Genomic DNA, 21,636 nt, shown 5'->3' on the forward strand with positions numbered 1-21,636 from the left:
TGCTTTTGTATATACCCTTAAGTTGTGCTGTTTTGTTTTGCTTTTCCAAATGTCACTTTTCTAGGGTTACAAGTTTTAAAAGGAAATCTCAGCATTTGTATGCTCCCATTTGGACAATAATAACTGGAAATCAGGTTGGAACCATCGCTTTAACTAGCACTGACATCAAAACTCACCTTCTCTACAGAGCTCTGTGCAATAAGCTTGCCAGCAGAAGGTACTTCAGTCAAGCAATTTCCTGCTGCTAAGCTAAGCATCATCTTCTACCTAAATAGACTAGAATAGAATGGTGTCTTTGGAACGAAGGAGACATTTGTCTGGCGTTTAGCTTGTTATGCAGAGAAGACATAAGTCAGGCTGTCCTTTTGACAGATCAGCCCTAAAATACTAAACTTTATTTAAACAATAAATATATACCATGTGTTTCATAATGGAATAGAAAAATGACCCTACTCGCTGATCTTCTGTCTGCTTTGCAAATTCTCCACCCCCCCCCCAAAAAAAACCCTCTTATTTATAGAAAAGGAATAATTTAGCTCATTTTCAAGATTAGATAACATTCTCTCATAATTTTTCAAATTATCACGAGACAATTTGATGTGGATTAATGAATGTCTGGCTTTTATCACCTAGATGAAAAGAGTATCAGCAGTAAGATGGGTCTTAGGAGCCATCCTGTGATTTAATTATTCTAAACAATCTTGTGCTTTAGTACACAAAAGATAACAGTTAACATACTGCTAAACATTTACTGATATACAAGTCAAGACAAAGATTAAAGATTTAATTCGAAAGGAAAAATATCCTTAAGGAAAAACTGCTGTTACAGGGTTTGGACACAGATGTTAAGGAAACAAAATTAATAGTGGAGATGGGAAGGGCTTATGTAGGAACATGATTGGGGGCAGAGCTTCTGCTTCAAAATTCCATCTTCTTCTTCCTTCTTTATCCTCCCAACTTAAGTTTCTGCTTTTCTTTCCCTCACGGATTCACAAGAACAATTTATACATTCCCATGCGCATCCTACTTATACCTCTAGAATGGGCTCTGTTTCGCTCATTTGATAAACCGTCAGAGAATCTGCTCTTCCTACAAGTGTGTCTTGCTGTAAAGAAAATGTGTGAAACCTCTTCCTGGCCAAAGTGCATTTGGGTGCACAGCCCTGTTCTCTTACCCTCACGCTTGGCACATCCTGCGTTTGGGGGAGCTACACTTAAGTCCATTCAAATCACTCTGAATTTATGCTCTAAGAGCCACTGTGGTTTGATGAAGTAACAGACAGAAAAGAGGTGCCAGTGAGTTCCAGCTTGTCCCAGCTTTCCCCTGCACACAGCTCTTCTTCCTGACCCCAGGCCCGACTATCATGAACCCTGGCTCACCACCAGACAGAGGAAACAACCTTCCAGAAACTTCTTTACCAGATCCCTTTTGTGGCCCTGCTCTGGAAGCTGTACATGCCTGACTTTCCAGATTTCCCTATATGTTATGACTTGTTCCCCTGTGCTCGTGTCTTGGGAGAGCTGGTTAGTCATTTTCTCTGATCCAACAACTCCCCTTTCTAGACATTACCTCTTTAGGTCCTCCTACATTTTATAAAATCTAATCTCACAGTAAATCCCACAGATCCTATTACTCACAGTGGTTCTGCTCCCTGATTGAGCCCCATGGGGTACAGCCATCACCTGGTTCTGACCTTGATTAAACTCATCCAAGGAGACTAAAGGAGCAAAGGGCATGCAAATAAAGTCTTTTTCAGAGACGATGAGACCCCAAGGAATGATAAGCCTGGAGAAGTGGCAGTTTGGGGGAGACATGGAAGGTGCTTCAGGAACAGCTGTGGTTAGCAATGCACAGCCATGCCCACCCCCTTCCCTCCTGCCTGAATCACTTCCCCACCTCACCTTGCAGTGAGCATGGCTCTGTCACTCAGTCTGGCCAATGAAAGACAAGCAAAAGTCTGTATAGAGGCTTTGCGGTACACTATTTTGCTTCCTGAGAAAAGGAAAGGGAATGGAAAGGAGTTATAGATGCCACTCTTCCCTCTTTCTTTCTGACTTAAATTCATCCATGATGCCCGGAGCTATGGCAGCCATCTTACAGCTAGAGTGCAGAAAGCATGAAGACAAAAGCCAGTGATGCTAAGAATGGTGGAGCAGAGAGGTAGAGCGTGGGTCCTTCATAAGATCAATAAGTGACCATACTTAGCCTACAGCTGCCAATCTTTGAGTTGCTTAATAAATGCGTCACTGATGGTTCAGCAGGTAAAGAGTCTACCTGCCAACGCAGGAGACATAAGAGATGCGAATTCAATCCCTGGGTGGGGAAGATACCCTGGGGGAGGAAATGGCAGCCCACTTCAGTATTCTTGCGTGGAAAATCCCATGTACTGAGGAGCCTGGCAGGCTCCAGGCCAAAGAGTCGGACATGAGTGAGCAACTGAGCATGCACACACAATAAATAAATAATAAACATCCTTATGATAGAGTCAATAACATTTGGGTTCTCTGTGCCTTGTGGACAAATGCAACCCTTATCTATAGCTGTCCTCAGACTCTTTAAGTAAACATAAGAAAGAAAATGGGACAGAAAAGTTACTGAGCACTTACCCTATGTAGGGAATAAGTTCATTGTTTTCACACCATTTTCCTATTTAATCCTCACAATGATTCAGTAAGATAGGTGACTATCCACATTTAACAGAGGAGGAAATTGAGCCACAGAAGTTAAAAATTTGCCCAAGATGAACTAATCTGTGGAGTCACAATTCAAATCTTCCAAGTCAAAGACTAATTTAGTTTAAATTAAGGCACAGATAAGACAAGTTCTTAGGATCACTGGAAAGATATTAGAACTGTGGGTTTTGTCTCACTGAAGGTTATGGGATAAAACTGGTATGATAAGTAGTATCTAATAACCAGAGATAACTAAAAAGCAGAATAATCTGCCTTAGAAGGTATTATGTTTCTCATCAAGGGAAATATTTATGTGAAAATGAGATGTATGACCATTTTTCTGTGCTAATATAAACAAATTCCACACTGCATTTCCAAGGTACCTTATAATTCTTAAGATCTGATGACCCTTAAGAGAGAGCAAGGTGTATTTCACTTTATTCTGATTACCGTATGTTTCTGAAATTGGAGTTGTTCTCTTTATTGCCTTAGTCCGGAAGATGCTATCCCCAAGGGAGAAACCAAAGATACTCTGGTTTCTGGTTTAGAAAATAAAATTCTCTCCATGCCTTAAGGCCAGACCTTAGCGAAAAATCAAGATGAATAACAACTCATTAAGTTGGTAAAAGAGCACTACCTCAGTTTAGAGTCATGGAGAAGTGATTATAGGCTGGGTATATTCTATAGCCATCAGATCAGATCAGTCACTCAGTCGTGTCCAACTCTTTGCGACCCCATGAATCCCAGCACGCCAGGCCTCCCTGTCCATTACCAACTCCCGGAGTTCACTGAGACTCACGTCCATCGAGTCAGTGATGCCATCCAGCCATCTCATCCTCTGTCGTCCCCTTCTCCTCCTGCCCCCAATCCCTCCCAGCATCAGAGTCTTTTCCAATGAGTCAACTCTTCGCATGAGGTGGCCAAAGTACTGGAGTTTTAGCTTCAGCATCATTCCTTCCAAAGAAATCCCAGGGCTGATCTCCTTCAGAATGGACTGGTTGGATCTCCTTGCAGTCCAAGGGACTCTCAAGAGTCTTCTCCAACACCACAGTTCAAAAGCATCAATTCTTTGGCACTCAGCCTTCTTCCCGGTCCAACTCTCACATCCATACATGACCACAGGAAAAACCATAGCCTTGACTAGACGAACCTTTGTTGGCAAAGTAATGTCTCTGCTTTTGAATATGCTATCTAGGTTGGTCATAACTTTCCTTCCAAGGAGTAAGCGTCTTTTAATTTCATGGCTGCAATCAACATCTGTAGTGATTTTGGAGCCCAGAAAAATAGTCTGACGCTGTTTCCACTGTTTCCCCATCTATTTCCCATGAAGTGGTGGGACTGGATGCCATGATCTTCGTTTTCTGAATGTTGAGCTTTAAGCCAACTTTTTCACTCTCCTCTTTCACTTTCATCAAGAGGCTTTTTAGTTCCTCTTCACTTTCTGCCATAAGGGTGGTGTCATCTGCATATCTGAGTTTACTGATATTTCTGCCAGCAATCTTGATTTCAGTTTGTGTTTCTTCCACCCCAGCGTTTCTCATGATGTACTCTGCATAGAAATTAAATAAGCAGGGTGACAATATACAGCCTTGACGAACTCCTTTTCCTATTTGGAACCAGTCTGTTGTTCCATGTCCAGTTCTAACTGTTGCTTCCTGACCTGCATACAAATTTCTCAAGAGGCAGATCAGGTGGTCTGGTATTCCCATCTCTTTCAGAATTTTCCACAGTTTATTGTGATCCACACAGTCAAAGGCTTTGGCATAGTCAATAAAGCAGAAATAGATGTTTTTCTGGAACTCTCTTGTTTTTTCTATGATCCAGCGGATGTTGGCAATTTGATCTCTTGTTCCTCTGCCTTTTCTAAAACCAGCTTGAACATCAGGAAGTTCACGGTTCACATATTGCTGAAGCCTGGCTTGGAGAATTTTGTGCATTACTTTACTAGCATGTGAGATGAGTGCAATTATGAGGTAGTTTGAGCATTCTTTGGCATTGCCTTTCTTTGGGATTGGAATGAAAACTGACCTTTTCCAGTCCTGTGGCCACTGTTGACTTTTCCAAATGTGCTGGCATATTGAGTGCAGCACTTTCACAGCACCATCTTTCAGGATTTGGAATAGCTCCACTGGAATGCCATCACCTCCACTAGCTTTGTTCGTAGTGATGCTTTCTAAGGCCCACTTGACTTCACATTCCAGGATATCTGGCTCTAGGTCAGTGATCACCCCATCGTGATTATCTGGGTCGTATACCCCACTAAAGAAAATAATTTCTGGTCTACCAAAACTATACTTCTCTTTCTTATTAAAAAAAAAAAAAAAAAACAAACCCACAGACCTGAGGGAACACAAAGGGAAGAAAGTACTTCCTCTTTAACAATACTTTAAAAGATTTTAAATAAAGTTTGGCCTAAGGATCAATTTCATCCAACCAAAGTTGGATTAGTAGATAATGGAAACCTTCCTTTCCTGGTAAGAGTAAAGCTCTCACATCGCAGAGAGGCATAAAACCATTTTAATATGCAGTCCTGAAGATCATTTGGAAATAATCTCTGTGTCTTTAGAAACTCTCCAGAGAGGGTATCAGTGAAATCTGAGATATCTTTGAGACAATATAAAGAATTCCTTCTTCCTGCTTTGGAGTTCACAGATGCTTGACTCTGTGTGTTGGTTTCTACCACATGATAGGAAACTTAAAGCTTCCCCCAAACCGGAAAGTCAAGAATATGAACACAGAGCTTCCCTGATGACCCAGTGTGGTTAAGAAGCTGCCTGCAAGAGCAGGGGACATGGGTTCGATTCCTGCTCCAGGGAGATTCCACATGCTGCTTGGCAACTAAGCCCATGTGCTGCCACTGCTGAAGTCCATGCGTCTAGAGCCTGTGCCCCACGACAAGAAAAGCCAGTGCAGTGAGAAGCCCGAGCACCTCTACTAGAGAACTGACCCAGATCACTGCAACTAGAGAAAGCCCACACGCAGCAACAAAGACCCAGAGCAGCCAAAATAAATAAATCTTTAAAATAGAACACAGACATTATATGTACAATGAACAATTTGATAAGCAAATACAGAAGGATTTCAGAAGCCAAAGAATCATATATATTATGTTTCTCCTGTGAAAACATCTTTATATCTCCTCTCCCTCATCCTTTGACATATTTCTCCCTTTTTCATTTTTATATCTTAAGATAAATGCCATCTCTGATCACCCTATTTAATTCGGGTGTTGTTCCTTTATTCTCTATCACAGCATCATGTTTATCTTTTTCAAGCATTTATTACAATTTAAATTTTATATTTATTTGATTGCTTGATTATTTATTTTCTGTCTTCTCTTTATAATGTTATCTTGAAGAGGGCAAGAATAGTATCTGTATTACCTAAAGTTCCACACTGTGTTTGACATTTAGCTGCCATTCACTAAATAAAAAATGGATAGATGGATGGATAAGATGAATGCTAAACAAATGAGAAAAAGTGTCATGGGGCTGATTGAATCAAGATAGTTCTTAAAGAATTGGCAAAATTGGTAACTAAAGATACTAAGAGCTGCGAAAAGAAGGATTGTAGGTATAAAGGACAGCATGAAAAAGTGGCATAGATACATAGGCAAGTAGGTCAGCAGCATTAGAGAAACCATGATTCCTACATGATGCGATTAGATCCCCCTCCCCAGTCCACGACTACTGTGGTCATTTGGAACCAGCAGGAAATACAGTAGAGCAGAAAAGGGACCCTCGGTCAGTTTGTCATTGGTTAATAGATTTCATCTGTCCACTACAATCTTCCTGCAATTTTTTAAAACCACAAATAACACATGAATATATTTTGGTAGGAAAAGATGTCCAAATTTTAGAATTATATAAGGCTAAAAATGAAACAATTTACTTTACCTTGCTCCAGTCTTTCTTTTCTTCACAGAGTCAGACACTTAACCATTGAGAGGGTATACACTCAAAAACTGCTCCCATGCATTTATACACACTCATGTCTACACACATACATTCACACATGCACAAAATCCACAGACGCTCAAGTCCTTTACACATATAACATGGAGGAGCGCAGTCGGCCTTCCGTATCTGTAGGTTCTGCATCTGCAGAGATGGGGGACTGACAGGGGAATCAGTGACAAACCTGCAGCAAGAAGAAAGATGCTGAGAATTCATAACTGAGAACAGGGACGCTCCTGCCCCACTCACTATGGGAATTCACCAGGGGATTTGGGCTTTCCCATTCCCCGCTCAGAAAGTAAGGCTTCCCTCCTGAACCGCAGAGGCCCTCAGCTCTCTTAAACAAAGATGGAAGTGGGGTTTCAGAGCAACACACTTGGCAGAGCATGCTGTGGAACTGTATTCAGCACCTCTATACACAGGAAGGTCTTAAGTGCCATAAAAGCTCTCTAATTTCTATCAGTTTTAGGAACTAGCTTTTCCTGAACCTCCAGTTCCATCTTCATTTAAAGCACTTGCGCCAGTTAAGAAGGCAATGGCAACCCACTCCAGTGTTCTTGCCTGGAGAATCCCAGGGATGGGGAAGCCTGGTGGGCTGCCATCTCTGGGGTCGCACAGAGTCAGACACGACTGAAGCGACTTAGCAGCAGCAGCAGCAGACTGCAGAACTGCCTGAGTTCCTCCACACTCAGTGCTACCTGAGGCTGCTCCCCTCTGTGGTCCTTTTCTTTTACCAACAGTAACCTCATCTTTCCTTGGGGCTTTCACCCAACAAAGAAATTGCTGGTCTTGGAGGAGAAGTGAGAGGGGGCCCTGAAAACAGACTCCCGGTGATGGAAGAAGTTCCCATGAGTTCTCTAAACACTGAGCACTCTCCACTCGGCTATGTATCAGTTGCCCAGAACAGACACAATTTAAAGCCTCAGAAACAAACCCAAGCTCTTCTAATAAAACAAATATTTCACAGTTCATTTACTCCAAGATATTGAAAAGACCTGCAGAGCCTCAGGGTTACCCTCTCCCTGGGGATGCTGCTACGTCTGAGTAATGCAGATGCTGCCCCCTTCCCAGCTCAGGAGTGCCTATGCCAACACCAGCCTCCCTGCTCTTCTGCTTGTTCTCTGGAATCATCACTGGCTTCCATCCAAAGGAGGCCCAGGTGGGACTCCCTACCTGGGAGTTCCTAATCGTGGAAAGTCATAGGCGAGTATGGCTGGGGAATAACTATGGCTGTCCAAGAAAATGTACGTGAACTTTACTGACCACTCAGTATTTGCTGAGTGCCTGATACACGCCAGGCATTGCTCCAGGTGCTGAAGATACAGCAGTGAACAAGACAGACAGTCAAAAAAAAAAAAAATTCCCTGGCCTTGTGAAGCTGATGCTGTAATGAATGAGAGAGACAACAAATACATAACACAGGGTATGTCAAGCGGTAATGTGTGCTGTGAATAAAATTATCAGTGATTCTTAGGTGCTCTGGGGTAGGAGAAATGCAGTTTTTAATAAGGTAAACAGGGGGAGATTCACTGAGAAAACAATATTTCGGCAAAGACCAAAAGGAGGTGAGGGAGTGAGCCTTGTAGATTTCTGGGGCAGGATTTTCCAGGCAGTAGTAACAGCAAGTTCAAAGGCTTTGCCTGGGAGGACCCGTGTGACTAGAGGCGCCTGAGCATAGGAATGATGTTCAGCGATGAAGTTATAGTGCAGTAACAGGGAATTAGATCTAGGAGGGCCATTTGCCTAATTTTAAGGACTTCGGTTTTGGTTCTAAATCTAAATTACCGTGGCTCTATAGCAGTATCAAAAGAAAAGGTTCAAGGAAAGCCTCCACTCTGGAGAGAACATCTAAGTAACTATTCATATGCACTTCACCCCATCCTTCTCCTGAGAACTCTCATCGGTCCTCAGTGACGGCTGCTAGAGGAGCTGCCATGGACTTACATGACCCTGGCCATGTTGAATCCACCCAACAGGACACATCTGACCAGGAACAGGCCACTCAGTCTCCTCCCTGGGAACCTCTCAGACGTGGAATTCAAAGAACAGAAGTCAGACCTCTCGTGGCAGAAGCTTTCAGGCGTAAAACTCAAGAGTTGAGAGGTCACGTTTTCTGCATTGTGGGAATGATGGAACACAAGAGCAACAGGTAGAGAGCAGGAGAAACAAGAACAGAATATTTCAAGTTGCGTCCAAGTTCCTGGTGAATCCTATTTACATACCTACCACTACAGCCGACTTATTTCCTCTTTTCTTGGCTACAGTGACACACAGAATAGAGCAACTAGAACCTGCTGAAGACACAGGCCAGTTCTCATGGGAGGAGGCACAGCACAAATCTACGGGGCAACTGGAAACCGTGCTGCAATTACTGAGCACAGGACACAAAAACATTAGCCTGTCATCACCAGGCCTTCTCCCTGCCAATAAAATAACTGAATCCAACGTTAATCATATTGGTTTCACTGTCTCATTGCCCTGAAAAGGGGATCCCTAGAGGTTGTAGCCAAAATGAAGCTGGAGCTCACGACAGATTGGATCTAGAGAGCTGGTCCCCGGACCTTACAGATCATCTGAACTACCTGGGTAGCTGTCTACAAAGACAGGCGCCGGGCCAGCACCCTGAACCTACTCAACTGGAATAGCTTGCGCAGGGATTCCAACATCTGTGTATTCCAAATGCTCTCTAGGGTTAGTGACAATCCAGCCAGTACACAGAAATGATAATATGTACTATGTTAGGTCAGATCTTAGGCCTTCCCTGTGCAGAGAAAAACTGAAAAACAACTTGGACAAACAGTTCATTCCAGCACATGAGGTCTGCTATCCTCCTTGAACAAGTCAGCTCAGGACTTTTGCATTTGCTCTGCCCCTTGCCTGAGATATCCCTCTACTAGGCATGGCTTGGTCTCATTCTAGGAAATACCCAAAGGCAGTAAGCAACCTTGCTGTAAGGCCTTCCCTGGTTTCCCTATTTACTATTTCAATTTCCCTTACCTTCACCATTTCCTTTGTTAGCACTTTTTACTATACTGCTTATCTTCTCCCCCTTCCCCTCTTCCTCCCCCCATCTCTCTCTCTCTGCCTCAGTGCAATACAGGCTCCACTGGGATATGAATTTTTGTCTGTTTTGCTCACTGGACCTCCAGGAGCCCGAAACAGTGTTTGACATAGAGAAGGTGGTCAAATATTCACTGAAAGAATGAACACCTTTTTGGCTGTGTTTCTGCAATGGTTAATGACCCTGTTCTCGCACATAAATACTGAAAATTCATTTTGATTCCTACAATTAGGAACCAGATTTCCAACAAGTTAGTTAACCTTCTACATGGTGCCCAGACACATGCCCTCTTGCATCCAAATGGACTTCTACATGCTTGAAAAAGCACCGGAAAATGTTATCTGGCTGAGAAAGGGCAGACACCGGCCAAAGCAGAACTCGAGGCCAGCTGGTTGTGAACTGGCAGGAAGATGGAGTGACAGTACACACCTGTGTCAGAGAACTCCTGCACAGGACCCAGAACCCCGCCTCCACAGAGCCTCCACGTGCCCTGGATCTTGGAGGGAAAATGAGAAAGTGCTCCCTCTCTGTCAAGAAAGTGCTCCCTCTGTCAGCTCCCCAGTAAGTTTCCATTTCTTCTCAGAGTCTCTCTAACAGGATGAAAAACACTAGGGGAAATGTGTGCTGAAGGATGGAGAGGGGGGATTTAAAGGGAGGTGTCACACATGTGTCTTCTATATAAAGTGCCCCACATCTGTGTAGAGAACTTAGCGTTATCCAAATGTTCAGACACCAAGATAGAAACATAGCCTTTGCACTAGGGAGTTGGGAGGAATAGGTGATTTTTTTCTTTAGAAATGAGGAAAAGAAAGTACCTCTCTGAGTACTTGGCCCCCATTTATAAAATTTTTTCTGGTCACCTCCTCTTCAAAAGAAGACCCTAATACACATAAGGAAATTCACCTTTTCTCCAGTTTCCAATGAGAAACCAGGGGTGGGAAGTGAATCCACAATGAGGCTGAGCCCTCAAGACTAATAATTCACTTCATTTCATCTTCCAAAATATATGTGGGATACAGAATCTTGGTGATTTATTCTTAACAGCAAAGTGGTGCACACCTACATGGCTCATCTACAGCTGGAATAGCTGTAAGATCTGAGGTTGATTGCTTGTTCCTTTCATCCCAGGGGCATCTGGATTAGCCAATAAGCCATGCCACCAAGTGACCCAAGGAAAAGGACAGGAAATCCTGTCCTCTGTCCATTAAACTCTAGTTCAGTTCAGTCACTCAGTCGTGTCCAACTCTTTGCGACCCTATGGACTGCAGCACGCAGGCCCCCCTATCCATCACCAACTCCCGGAGTTTACTCAAACTCATGTCCATTGGATGGTGATGCCATCCAACCATCTCATCCTCTGTCATCCCCTTCTCCTCCCACCTTCAATCTTTCCCAGCATCAGGGTCTTTTCAAATGAGTCAGTTCCATTTGTAATGAGAGATTAGGATTTGGGGGGGCGGAAATAGCAACAGGAATCATTTGAGCACTCAGTTGCTCAGTCGTGTCTAACTCACTGCAATCCCAGGGACTGTAGCCCACCAAGCTCCTCTGTCCATGGAATTTTCCAGGCAACAATACCAGAGCGAGCTGCCCTTTTCTACTTCAGGGGATCTTCCCAACCCAGAGATCAAACTGCGCCTCTTTTATCTCCTACATTGGCAGGTGGATCCTTTACCAATGTGGCATTTTGTCCTAGGGTTCCTTTTAAATTTCTATTGAGGAATTAGTATTACATGGCAATAAATTATTCTTGTTTTAATTATTTTTAAAAGCAAGAACTTAGCATGTAACAGGTACTGGCATTGGTATTACACACTTCATTCCCTTAATCTTACAGAAACTATCAGTCCTATTTGACAGAGAGGTTCAGATCAGTGCACGTGTTCTTTAGCGCAGAATTCCTTTAAGTAAATTTTGAAACAGTTACGTCCCAGTCGCTGTGTGAAGTTACCCCATAATTTAGCACCTTAAAACCACCATTTTTTTTCATATGTACACATTCTGTGAATCAAAATCTAGACAGGGCCTACAGGGAACAATCTGTCTCTACTCCACAGTGCTGAGGCCTCAGCTTGGAGTTCTTGATGGCTGAGGATGACCAGAAGGCTGAAATCTGAAGTCACCTGGAGGTGTCTTCTCTTGGGTCTGACAGTTCATGATGGCTACTAGCTGGGCCCTTAGGTGGAACTATGGGTTACAGTCCCTCCTCCTTGTTGTCTGTGCTTCCTCGCAATGTGGCAGCCTCAGGGCCACCAAACTACATAACTGGCAGCTCTAGGTGGCAAACCAGCTATCTCAGCAAACAAAAGGAGAGTGGCATCACCTTTCACTATTTACACTAGGAAATCACGGTAGTACTGCTGCCACATTCTACTGGCTCCAACTGAGTCATGAGCTTATTTAGATTCAAGTAAAAAAAAAGACACAGATACCTTCTTTCAATAGGAGTAGCATCAAAAGCTTTGGGGTCACTATTTTATTTTATTTTTAATAGTTTTTATTGGAGTATAGTTGTACAATGTTGTGTTACTTTCAACTAGACAAACATCATATGATACCACTTATACGTGGAAATTAAAAAAAAGTGGCCATTATTTTAAACCACCAGAAGATAGAAGTAATAAGTTTAAAGTGCATTTTAGAGCAGTCCTGCTTCAATGATGTATTTTTACTACTCACAATATTGTAGGCATTATCTTTATTAGGAAGATAGTTCAATGAAAAAAAATAGGAAGGGTGAAGTACTGAGAAAGGGGTTGCAAATTCAGATAAATACACATCAACTAATAGAAATAAATAAAAGGGGTCAAATTTCTTAATAAGGGAGAGTCTTCATATATAAGGGAGAGAAACTGAAAATCTGGATGAATCAGTGGAATATCCTGATTTTTAAAATACAAATAATACACACAAACCACCAGTTTGCTATTGTTGTAACTGATAGACAATACTGTTTTTATTTGATATATATCTATGAAAGTGATTATCATTTACCTGAGAGTTTTCTCAGCCTTCTAAGTCAATGACAAGCTAACTCCTGTTCATTATAAAGAATGAGTTTTCCCATATCATAAACAAAATCCCCTGGTTAGAAGAAAATGAATTTATTCTCAAAGCATTGACTTTGTAGACACAGAAATAACTGCCCATCTGTTTTAAAACTTTACAGAATCATTATTTGTTCCATTAGCATCATAGATGGGCTGTCATCAGTAATTGGCCTGTATACTGAGAATACTTTCACTGATATTGTATCAAATTTAACTGTCAGAGTTTTAAAAGATTAGTCAATCAGTAATCAAATGCTTTACTGCTACACTCACACACCTTACACATTAATATTAGAAATATTTTTAAAGTAAAATGTTCATCATCTTTTGTAATGAGTATGTAATGAATATGCCCTGCCCTCATGTGCTATGCTAAGTCACCCCAAGAGTTATCTGAAAGCCAAAGGGCTCACATATTATTAGTAACCCTTTCTGTTATTAAAAGTCATTTACTTAAAAAATGACCCTCAGTGTTTTTATTTTCAGCCATGATGTAGTAACAGGACCCTTTGCTCCTGAAATCACTATAACACAGACAACATGCGTAAAACAATGGTCTTCAAAACATTAGGCCTTGTCAACGAGGGACAGTGGTACCTGAGATACAGGAAACACATGAGGAGAGCCCTGCAGCTTTCCAAGTTTACTCCATTGAGAAAGTTTCCTGTCCACAACACAGGCAAGGGAAGCTCTGGTGGTCCTAGGCAAATTCCCTGATTGGCGACATGAATATGAGTGTCCAAGGAGAGCATGCCAGCTAGTGTTCACAGGCAGAGCACCCAGAGGAAAGAGTTACTCAGAAAAAGACTATAAATTTGCAGAATGTCCTCCTGGAGTATTTGTGGTACTATGGGTAAATATCTGGTAGCCAATAAAAAATTACCAGGCATGTAAAAAATGGGAAAAAATAGAATCCATCATGAAGAGAAAAAAAAAAAAATCAGTCCAGTGAAAATAACCCAGAATTTACCCAGATAGTAGAACTAACAGAAAAGAACAGTAAAATTATTATCATTCACTCCAGATAATGTTTTAAAAAACACAGAGGAAAGACTGTACTTGTTAAGTACAAACATGGACAATATACAAAACACCTAAATTGGACAAATAAGAACTACAGTGTGTAAGAGGATATGTACTGGATGGGATTAGTGACAGATTAGATACTGCAGAAGAAAAGACTGGAGAATTTAATGATACAAAAATGAAATTAACATGAAAAAGAGAAAGAAAAAAGAAAAGAAAAGTGAACAGAGCATCAGTGGGCTGTGGCACAACTTCAAGCAGTAGAACCCATGTGCCATTGGTGGTGGTTTAGTCGCTAAATCACGTCCAATTCTTGCAACCCCGTGAACTGCAGTCTGCCATGTTCCTCTGTCCATTACAGTGCTTGAAAAAGTACAGAGACACAGAAAAAAAAAACATTTGAAGAAGTAATGGTATTTTTTCCAATTTAACATAACCTATAAGCCCAAGAATCCACAGCAGTCTATAAATGCCAAGCATATGAAAGATGAAAAAATGAAGTTTACCACATAAACAGCATAATCAAATTACTTAAAAAGACAGAAAATCATTTTTAAAAAAACTGAAGTATAGTTAATTTACAGGTATATAGGAAATTTATTGGAGAAGGAAATGGCAACCCACTACAGCGTTTTGCCTGGAGAATCTCAGGGACGGAGGAGCCTGGTGGGCTGCCGTCTATGGGGTCACAGAGTCGGACACGACTAAAGTGACTTAGCAGCAGCAGCAGCAGGAAATTGATTCATATGTAAATATATATATATATGTTTGTTTATATATATATTTCTTTTTTCAGATTCTTTTCCATTATAGGTTATTACAAAATATTGAGTATAGTTCCCTGTGCCATCCAGTAGGTCTTTGTTGGTTATCTATTTTATACATAATAGTGTGTAAATGTTAATTGCAAAATCCTAATTTATCTCTCCTTCCAACTCTGCTATCCCCTTTGGTAACCATAAGTTTGTTTTCTGTGTCTTTGAGTCTACTCTATATTGTAAATAAGTTCATTTGTATCATTTTTTTAGATTCTACGTGTAAGTTATACCACATGATACTTGTCTTTCTCTGACTTACTTAAAATGTAATCTTTAGGTCCATCCATATTGCTGCAAATGGCAGCATTTCATTCCTTTTTAAAGGCTGGGTAATACTCCAGTATATATATACTAAGTAATCCAAGTCTATGCCCCAATCAGTAATGCTGAAGAAGCTGAAGTTGAACAGTTCTATGAAGACCTACAAGACCTACTAGAACTAACTCCCAAAAAAGATGTCCTCTTTATTACAGGGGACTGGAACACAAAAGTAGAAGTCAAGAGATACCTGGAGTAAGAGGCAAATTTGGCTTTGGAGAACAAAACGAAGCAGGGCAAGGCTAACAGAGTTTTGCCAAGAGAACGCACTGGTCATGGCAAACACCCTCTTCCAACAACACAAGAGATAACTCTACACATGGACATCACCAGATAGTCAATACCAAAATCAGATTGATTATAGTCTTTGCAGCCAAAGATGGAGAAGCTCTATACAGTCAGCAAAAGCAAGACCTGGAGCTGACTGTGACTCAGATCATGAACTCCTTATTGCCAAATTCAGATGTATATTGAAGAAAGTAGGGAAAACCACTAGACCATTCAGGTATGACCTGAATCAAATCCCTTATGATTTTACAGTGGAAGTGACAAATAGATTTAAGGGATTAGATCTGATAGAGTGCCTGAAGAACTATGATGGAGGTACAAGACATTGTACAGGAAGCAGTGATCAAGACCATCCCCAAGAAAAAAGAAATGCAAAAAGGCAAAATGGCTGTCTGAGGAGGCCTTACAAATAGCTGAGGAAAGAAGAGAAGCTAAAGGAAAAGGAGAAAAGGAAAGATAAACACATTTGAATGCAGAGTTCCAAAGAATAGCAAGGAGAGATAAGAAAGCCTTCCTCAGTGATCAGTGCAAAGAAATAGAGGAAAACAATAGAATAGGAAAGACTAAAGATCTCTTCAAGAAAATCAGAGATACCAAGGAAACATTTCATGCAAAGATGGGCTCGATAAATGATAGAAATGCTATGGACCTAATAGAAGTAGAAGATATTATGACAAGGTGGCAAGAATACACAGAAGAATTATACAAAAAAAGATCTTCATGACCCAGATAACCACGACGGTGTGATCACTCACCTAGAGCCAGACATCCTGGAATGAGAAGTCAAGTGGGCCTTAGGAAGCAACACTATGAACAAAGCTAGTGGAGGTGATGGAATTCTGGTTAAGCTATTTCAAATCCTAAAAAATGATGCTGTGAAAGTGCTGCACTCAATATGCCAGCAAATTTGGAAAACTCAGCAGTGGCCATAGGACTGGAAAATGTCAGTTCCAATCCCAAAGAAAGGCAATGTCAAAAGATCATTCCAATCCCAAAGAAAAGCAATGCCAAAGAATGCTCAAACTACCACACAATTGCATTCATCTTACCCGCTAACAAAGTAATGCTCAAAATTCTCCAAGCCAGGCTTCAACATTATGTGAACCATGTACTTCCAGATATTCAAATTCATTTAGAAAAGCCAGAGGAACTAGAGATCAAGTTGCCAACATCCATTGGATCATCAAAAAAAAGAAAGTTCCAGAAAAACATCTATTTCTGCTTTATTGACTACGCCAAAGCCTTTGACTATGTGGATCACAACAAACTGTGAAAAATTCTGAAAGAGATGGGAATACCAGACTACCTGACCTGCCTCCTGAGAAATCTATGCAGGTCAAGAAGCAACAGTTAGAACTGGACATGGAACAACAGATTGGTTCCAAATCAGGAAAGGAGTGCATCAAGGCTGTATATTGTCACCCTGCTTATTTAACTTATATGCAGAGTACATCATGCAAAATGCTGGGCTGGATGAAGCACAAGTTGGAATTAAGATTGATGGGAGAAATATCAATAACCTCAGATACACAGAAGACATCACCCTTATAACAGAAAGCGAGGAAGAACTAAAGAGCCTCTTGATGAAAGTGAAAGAGGAGAGTGAAAAAGCTGGCTTAAAACTCAACATTCAGAAACTAAGATCATGGCATCTGGTACCATCACTTCATGGCAAATAGACGGGGAAACAATGGAAACAGTGACAGATTTTTTTTTTCGGGGGCTCCAAAATCACTGCAGATGGTGACTGCAGCCATGAAAGTAAAAGATGCTTGCTCCTTGGAAGAAAATCTATGATCAACCTAGACATCATTTTTAAAAACAGAGACATTCATCATTTTTAAAAACAGAGACATTCCTTGACCAACAAACGTCCATCTAGTCAAAGCTATGGTTTTTCCAGTAGTCATGTATGGATGTAAGAGTTGGATTATAAGAAAAGCTGAGCACAAAGAACTGATGCTTTTGAACTGTGGTGTTGGAGAAGACTCTTGAGAGTCCCTTGGATTGTAAGGAGATCCAAGCAGTCAATCCTAAAGGAAATCAGTCCTGAATATTCATTGGAAGGACTAATGCTGAAGCTGAAACTCCAATACTTTGGCCACCTGATGCAAAAAAGTGACTCATTTGAAAAGACCCTGATGCTGGGAAAGACTGAAGGTGGGAGGAGAAGGGGACAACAGAGGATGAGATGGTTCGACTGCAAAACTGACTCAATGGACATGAGTTTGAGTAAACTCTGGGAGTTGGTGATGGACAGGGAAGCCTGGCGTGCTGAAGTCCATGCAGTTGCAAAGAGTAGGACGTGACTGAGTGACTGAACTGAATTAAATTGAACATGGTAAGTCTAGAGAGCAAATCTTCAGCAGGATGACTATAGTTCATTATATTGTATTAAATTGTGAAAATTTGCTAAGAGTAGACTGGTATAAATAGCTTAAATTAAAGGTCCAATTTCATTCTTTTGCATATGGATATCCCAACATCATTTACTGAAGAGCCTAACCTTTCCCTACTTGTATTCTTGGCATCTTTGTTAAAAAATCACTATGCTTGGGTTTATTTCTGGGCTTTTTATTCTGTTCCATGTGCCTATGTATCTGTCTTTAAACCAGTATTATACTGTTTCGATGACTATAGCTTTGTAATATAATTTGAAATTAGGTAATGTAATGCCTCCAACTCTGCTCTTCTTGCTCAATATTGCATTTGCTATTTGGAGTCTTCTTGTTCCTTGTGAATTTTAGAATTTTTTCTATTTCTATGAAAAATTCCCCTGGAATTTTCATAGAGATTTTATTGGAACAGAATAAAAAAGCCCAGAAACAAGCCCAAGCAGACAGCCTTAGATCAAATGCCACCCACCTGCCTCAAAGAAGCCTTCCCAGATGCTTTGGTCTAGCCAGTCTCTAACTTACTATACCGCTTTACTCTCTGCATGGCACTGATTTATCACTACTTGAAATCAACACGTTGTTTGCTTGTTTCAGTCTATCTATCCCCATTAAAACATAAGCTCCACGGGACAAGGACCAAGATGTCATGCTACATTCCCAATACTTTTAGTCTACACCCAAGGCCTAGTTCATGGTTGCCTGATGTTGGTTAAATGAAAGAGTTACAAATTCCCTCCTACAGTGAAGAGTTACCAAGCCTTTTATTTCCTTCAAAGCTCCAAACTCTGGACCTTTCCCTATCTCTCTGCTTTGGTTTTCTACACTGCATACCAAATCTCTGGCTTTTCCATCCTTTAAGACACTTATTCAGTGTTAAGATAAGAGAAGCAGTCTCTAAACTTTCAGTTTTTCTCCAGAAATCCCTCTCAGGGAATCTGAACTCTTTAAGTCTACCTGACATCAGAGGACCATGAGTTGAAATCATTCAAAGATGACTGGTGTTTACAGGAAAACACAAAATAAAGAACAAAGAAGAAAAACTCCCTTTGCTTTTCCTTGCATAGATATGAGGTTTTTTCATTATTGGATGTACTATATCCATCAAGAGTCAAGACCGTTTTCCCCATACATCCATTACATGCATGAATACAGCGTTCAATTCAACATACAGAGTGGAGGTAGCTTGGGTTCAAATTCTAGCTCCAGTACAAATTAGCTGGGTTTAAATGGTTTAACCTCTTTAGCTCTGTTTATAAGTTAGAGTTTGATCAAATCTAAGTCATAGGATTATTGGGAGTTTTCAAAGACATTCCATTTGAAGGACTTTGCATAATACCTAGTGTGTAATTAAGTGTTCCACAGCCGGTAATGGTATCAACAATGACTGATTGCTGATTAATGTTATTAGTGACACCTGACATCTTTTCACCGCTTGTGATGCCTTCAAAAGTTTTTAGGATCTGGCACATAAAATGTATGAGCTAGGAACTGTATGGTATGCAAAAATAATGCATAACACTTGCATTTTACAGTTTACAGCTTACAAGGAAGAAGGAAAGGTGAAGGGGCATTAACAGTCTTTTTCACTCTCCTATGGGCAATCTTTCTGGCTGTCACTGGGAAAATCCACTTGACTACTGACACTGGTCAGGCCATGTGTTTGTGCCCCAGAAGGCACACCTCTCTGCTCTCCCCTTTCTGCATTTCCTTCTCCCAAGTTTGAGAAGAAAGCTATGCCTGGAATGAAAGGTCAACCACCAAAGTCAGCATTCCCCCTGGAACAAGGTACCTCAGCAGACAGCAGAGGGACAGTGGTGCCAGGGCCAGCCACTCTGGGGTCAAGGGCTTGGCAATCCTATATGCCTGTGGCTGGCCTGAGCTGGAGCACGGTTGCACCTCCATGGCAGGGGAGAGGGGACATGCTTGAGCCCCGGGAAAGCTTTCTCATGGCAGGAGAAGAAAGGGAAGCTGTCCGCTCAAAAAGCTGAACACAGGAGGTTCAATCAACAAGAGAGTCTCCTCATTGAAGTAACCTGAGACCTGGGAGAAAAAGGCAAGAGAAGAGCTGGAACCCAGTCAGGTTTTTTCTTTCTTTTGCCAAAGCTCCTATTGGGCATGGTGGGGAGGGTGGAAAGGGAAAGGGTTGCATGACACAAAAGATACTGTTCAGAGCTGATGCCAACTTGGTACCTTAGAATACTGCGTTGCAGGGGTGGGGGAGAGGGTTGGGGCCTCTACCCAGTTCCCAGTAGATGAGGGAAAATGATCCTTTCAAAGCCATTTGCTTACTGAGAGCAAAGCACACCATTAAGAATCAATGCCAGGATTTTTTTTATTTTTTTGCTGCAATTCAGGGGAGGAGGTAAAAATAACAATAGAAATTAAAGGAGAAAAGGAGATGTTAAAGAGGCAAACCAGAGAGTGTAGATATTAATAGATAGTGAAGTGGGTGAAAAGAAAACCTTCATTTAACCAGCTACTAGTGTGTTTTCTCGACTTCCTTGGTGGCTCAGTGGTAAAGAATCTGCCTGCCAAGGCAGGAGACAGGGGTTCGAACCCTGAGTCGGGTAGATCTCCTGGAGGAGGATATGGCAACCCACTCCAGTATTCTTGCCTGGAGAATCCCATGGACAGAGGAGCCTGGCAGGCTGCAGTCCATGAGGTGGCAAAGAGTCCGACATGACTGAGCAACTAGACAACAACAGCAGGAACGGAGGAACTATCTTTATAAGCCATGTATGTCTCCAGGCTGCTCTAGGTGGGAGGTTCTATATGGAAACAGTTAAGAGAGAAAAACTTGTCTGCATGGGAATTTCAAAGAATTCAAGACTGGAAAACACATCAAGGGGTACGGTGAGAACAGTAGGATGGGAAGCAGACACCTACAGTGAAGAGTGGTCACTGAGATGTTCTAGATTGTTTCAAGACTTGATGTCTAAATTTAAGATGTTTGCAAGTTTGCAAGTTTGAAATGTCAACATCCCTGCCATCCCAGACTTCAAGCAACATGTACAGCATCGATGCCTGGTGACAGTGATTTGGGATAACTGAGGTAACAGGGCAATTTTCCTGAATTGGGAGGCAGAGAAAGAAGAGTTGCCAGATGTGAGAAATGAACACGGCTAAGAGTCACAATAAACTGTGGAAAATTCTTCAAGAGATGGGAATACCAGACCACCTGACCTGCCTCTTGAGAAACCTATATGCAGGTCTGGAGGCAACAGTTAGAACTGGACATGGAACAACAGACTGGTTCCAAATAGGAAAAGGAATACATCAAGGGTGTATATTGTCACCCTGCTTATTTAACTTCTATGCAGAGTACATCATGAGAAACGCTGGGCTGGAAGAAGCACAAGCTGGAATCAAGATTGCTGGCAGAAATATCAATAACCTCAGATATGCAGATGACACCACCCTTATGGCAGAAAGTGAAGAGGAACTAAAAAGCCTCTTGATGAAAGTGAAAGAGGAGAGTGAAAAAGTTGGCTTAAAACTCAACATTCAGAAAACAAAGATCATGGCATCTGGTCCCATCACTTCATGACAAATAGATGGGGAAACAGTGGAAACAGTGTCAGACTTTATTTTTGGGGGCTCTAAAATCACTGCAGATGGTGACTGCAGCCATGAAATTAAAAGACACTTACTCCTTGGAAGGAAAGTTATGACCAACCTAGATAGCATATTCAAAAGCAGAGACATTACTTAGCCAACAAAGGTCCGTCTAGTCAAGGCTATGGTTTTTCCTGTGGTCAGGTATGGATGTGAGAGTTGGACTGTGAAGAAGGCTGAGCGCCGAAGAATTGATGCTTTTGAACTGTGGTGTTGGAGAAGACTCTTGAGAGTCGCTTAGACTGCAAGGAGATCCAACCAGTCCATTCTAAAGGAGATCAGCCCTGGGATTTCTTTGGAAGGACTGATGCTAAAGCTGAAACTCCAGTACTTTGGCCACCTCATGTGAAGAGTTGCGAAGAGTTGACCCATTGGAAAAGATTCTGATGCTGGGAGGGATTGGGGCAGGAGGAGAAGAGGACGACAGAGGATGAGA

The sequence above is a fragment of the Bubalus bubalis genome, chromosome 18 (genome assembly GCF_019923935.1).
Source record: "Bubalus bubalis isolate 160015118507 breed Murrah chromosome 18, NDDB_SH_1, whole genome shotgun sequence".
Taxonomy (NCBI): domain Eukaryota; kingdom Metazoa; phylum Chordata; class Mammalia; order Artiodactyla; family Bovidae; genus Bubalus; species Bubalus bubalis.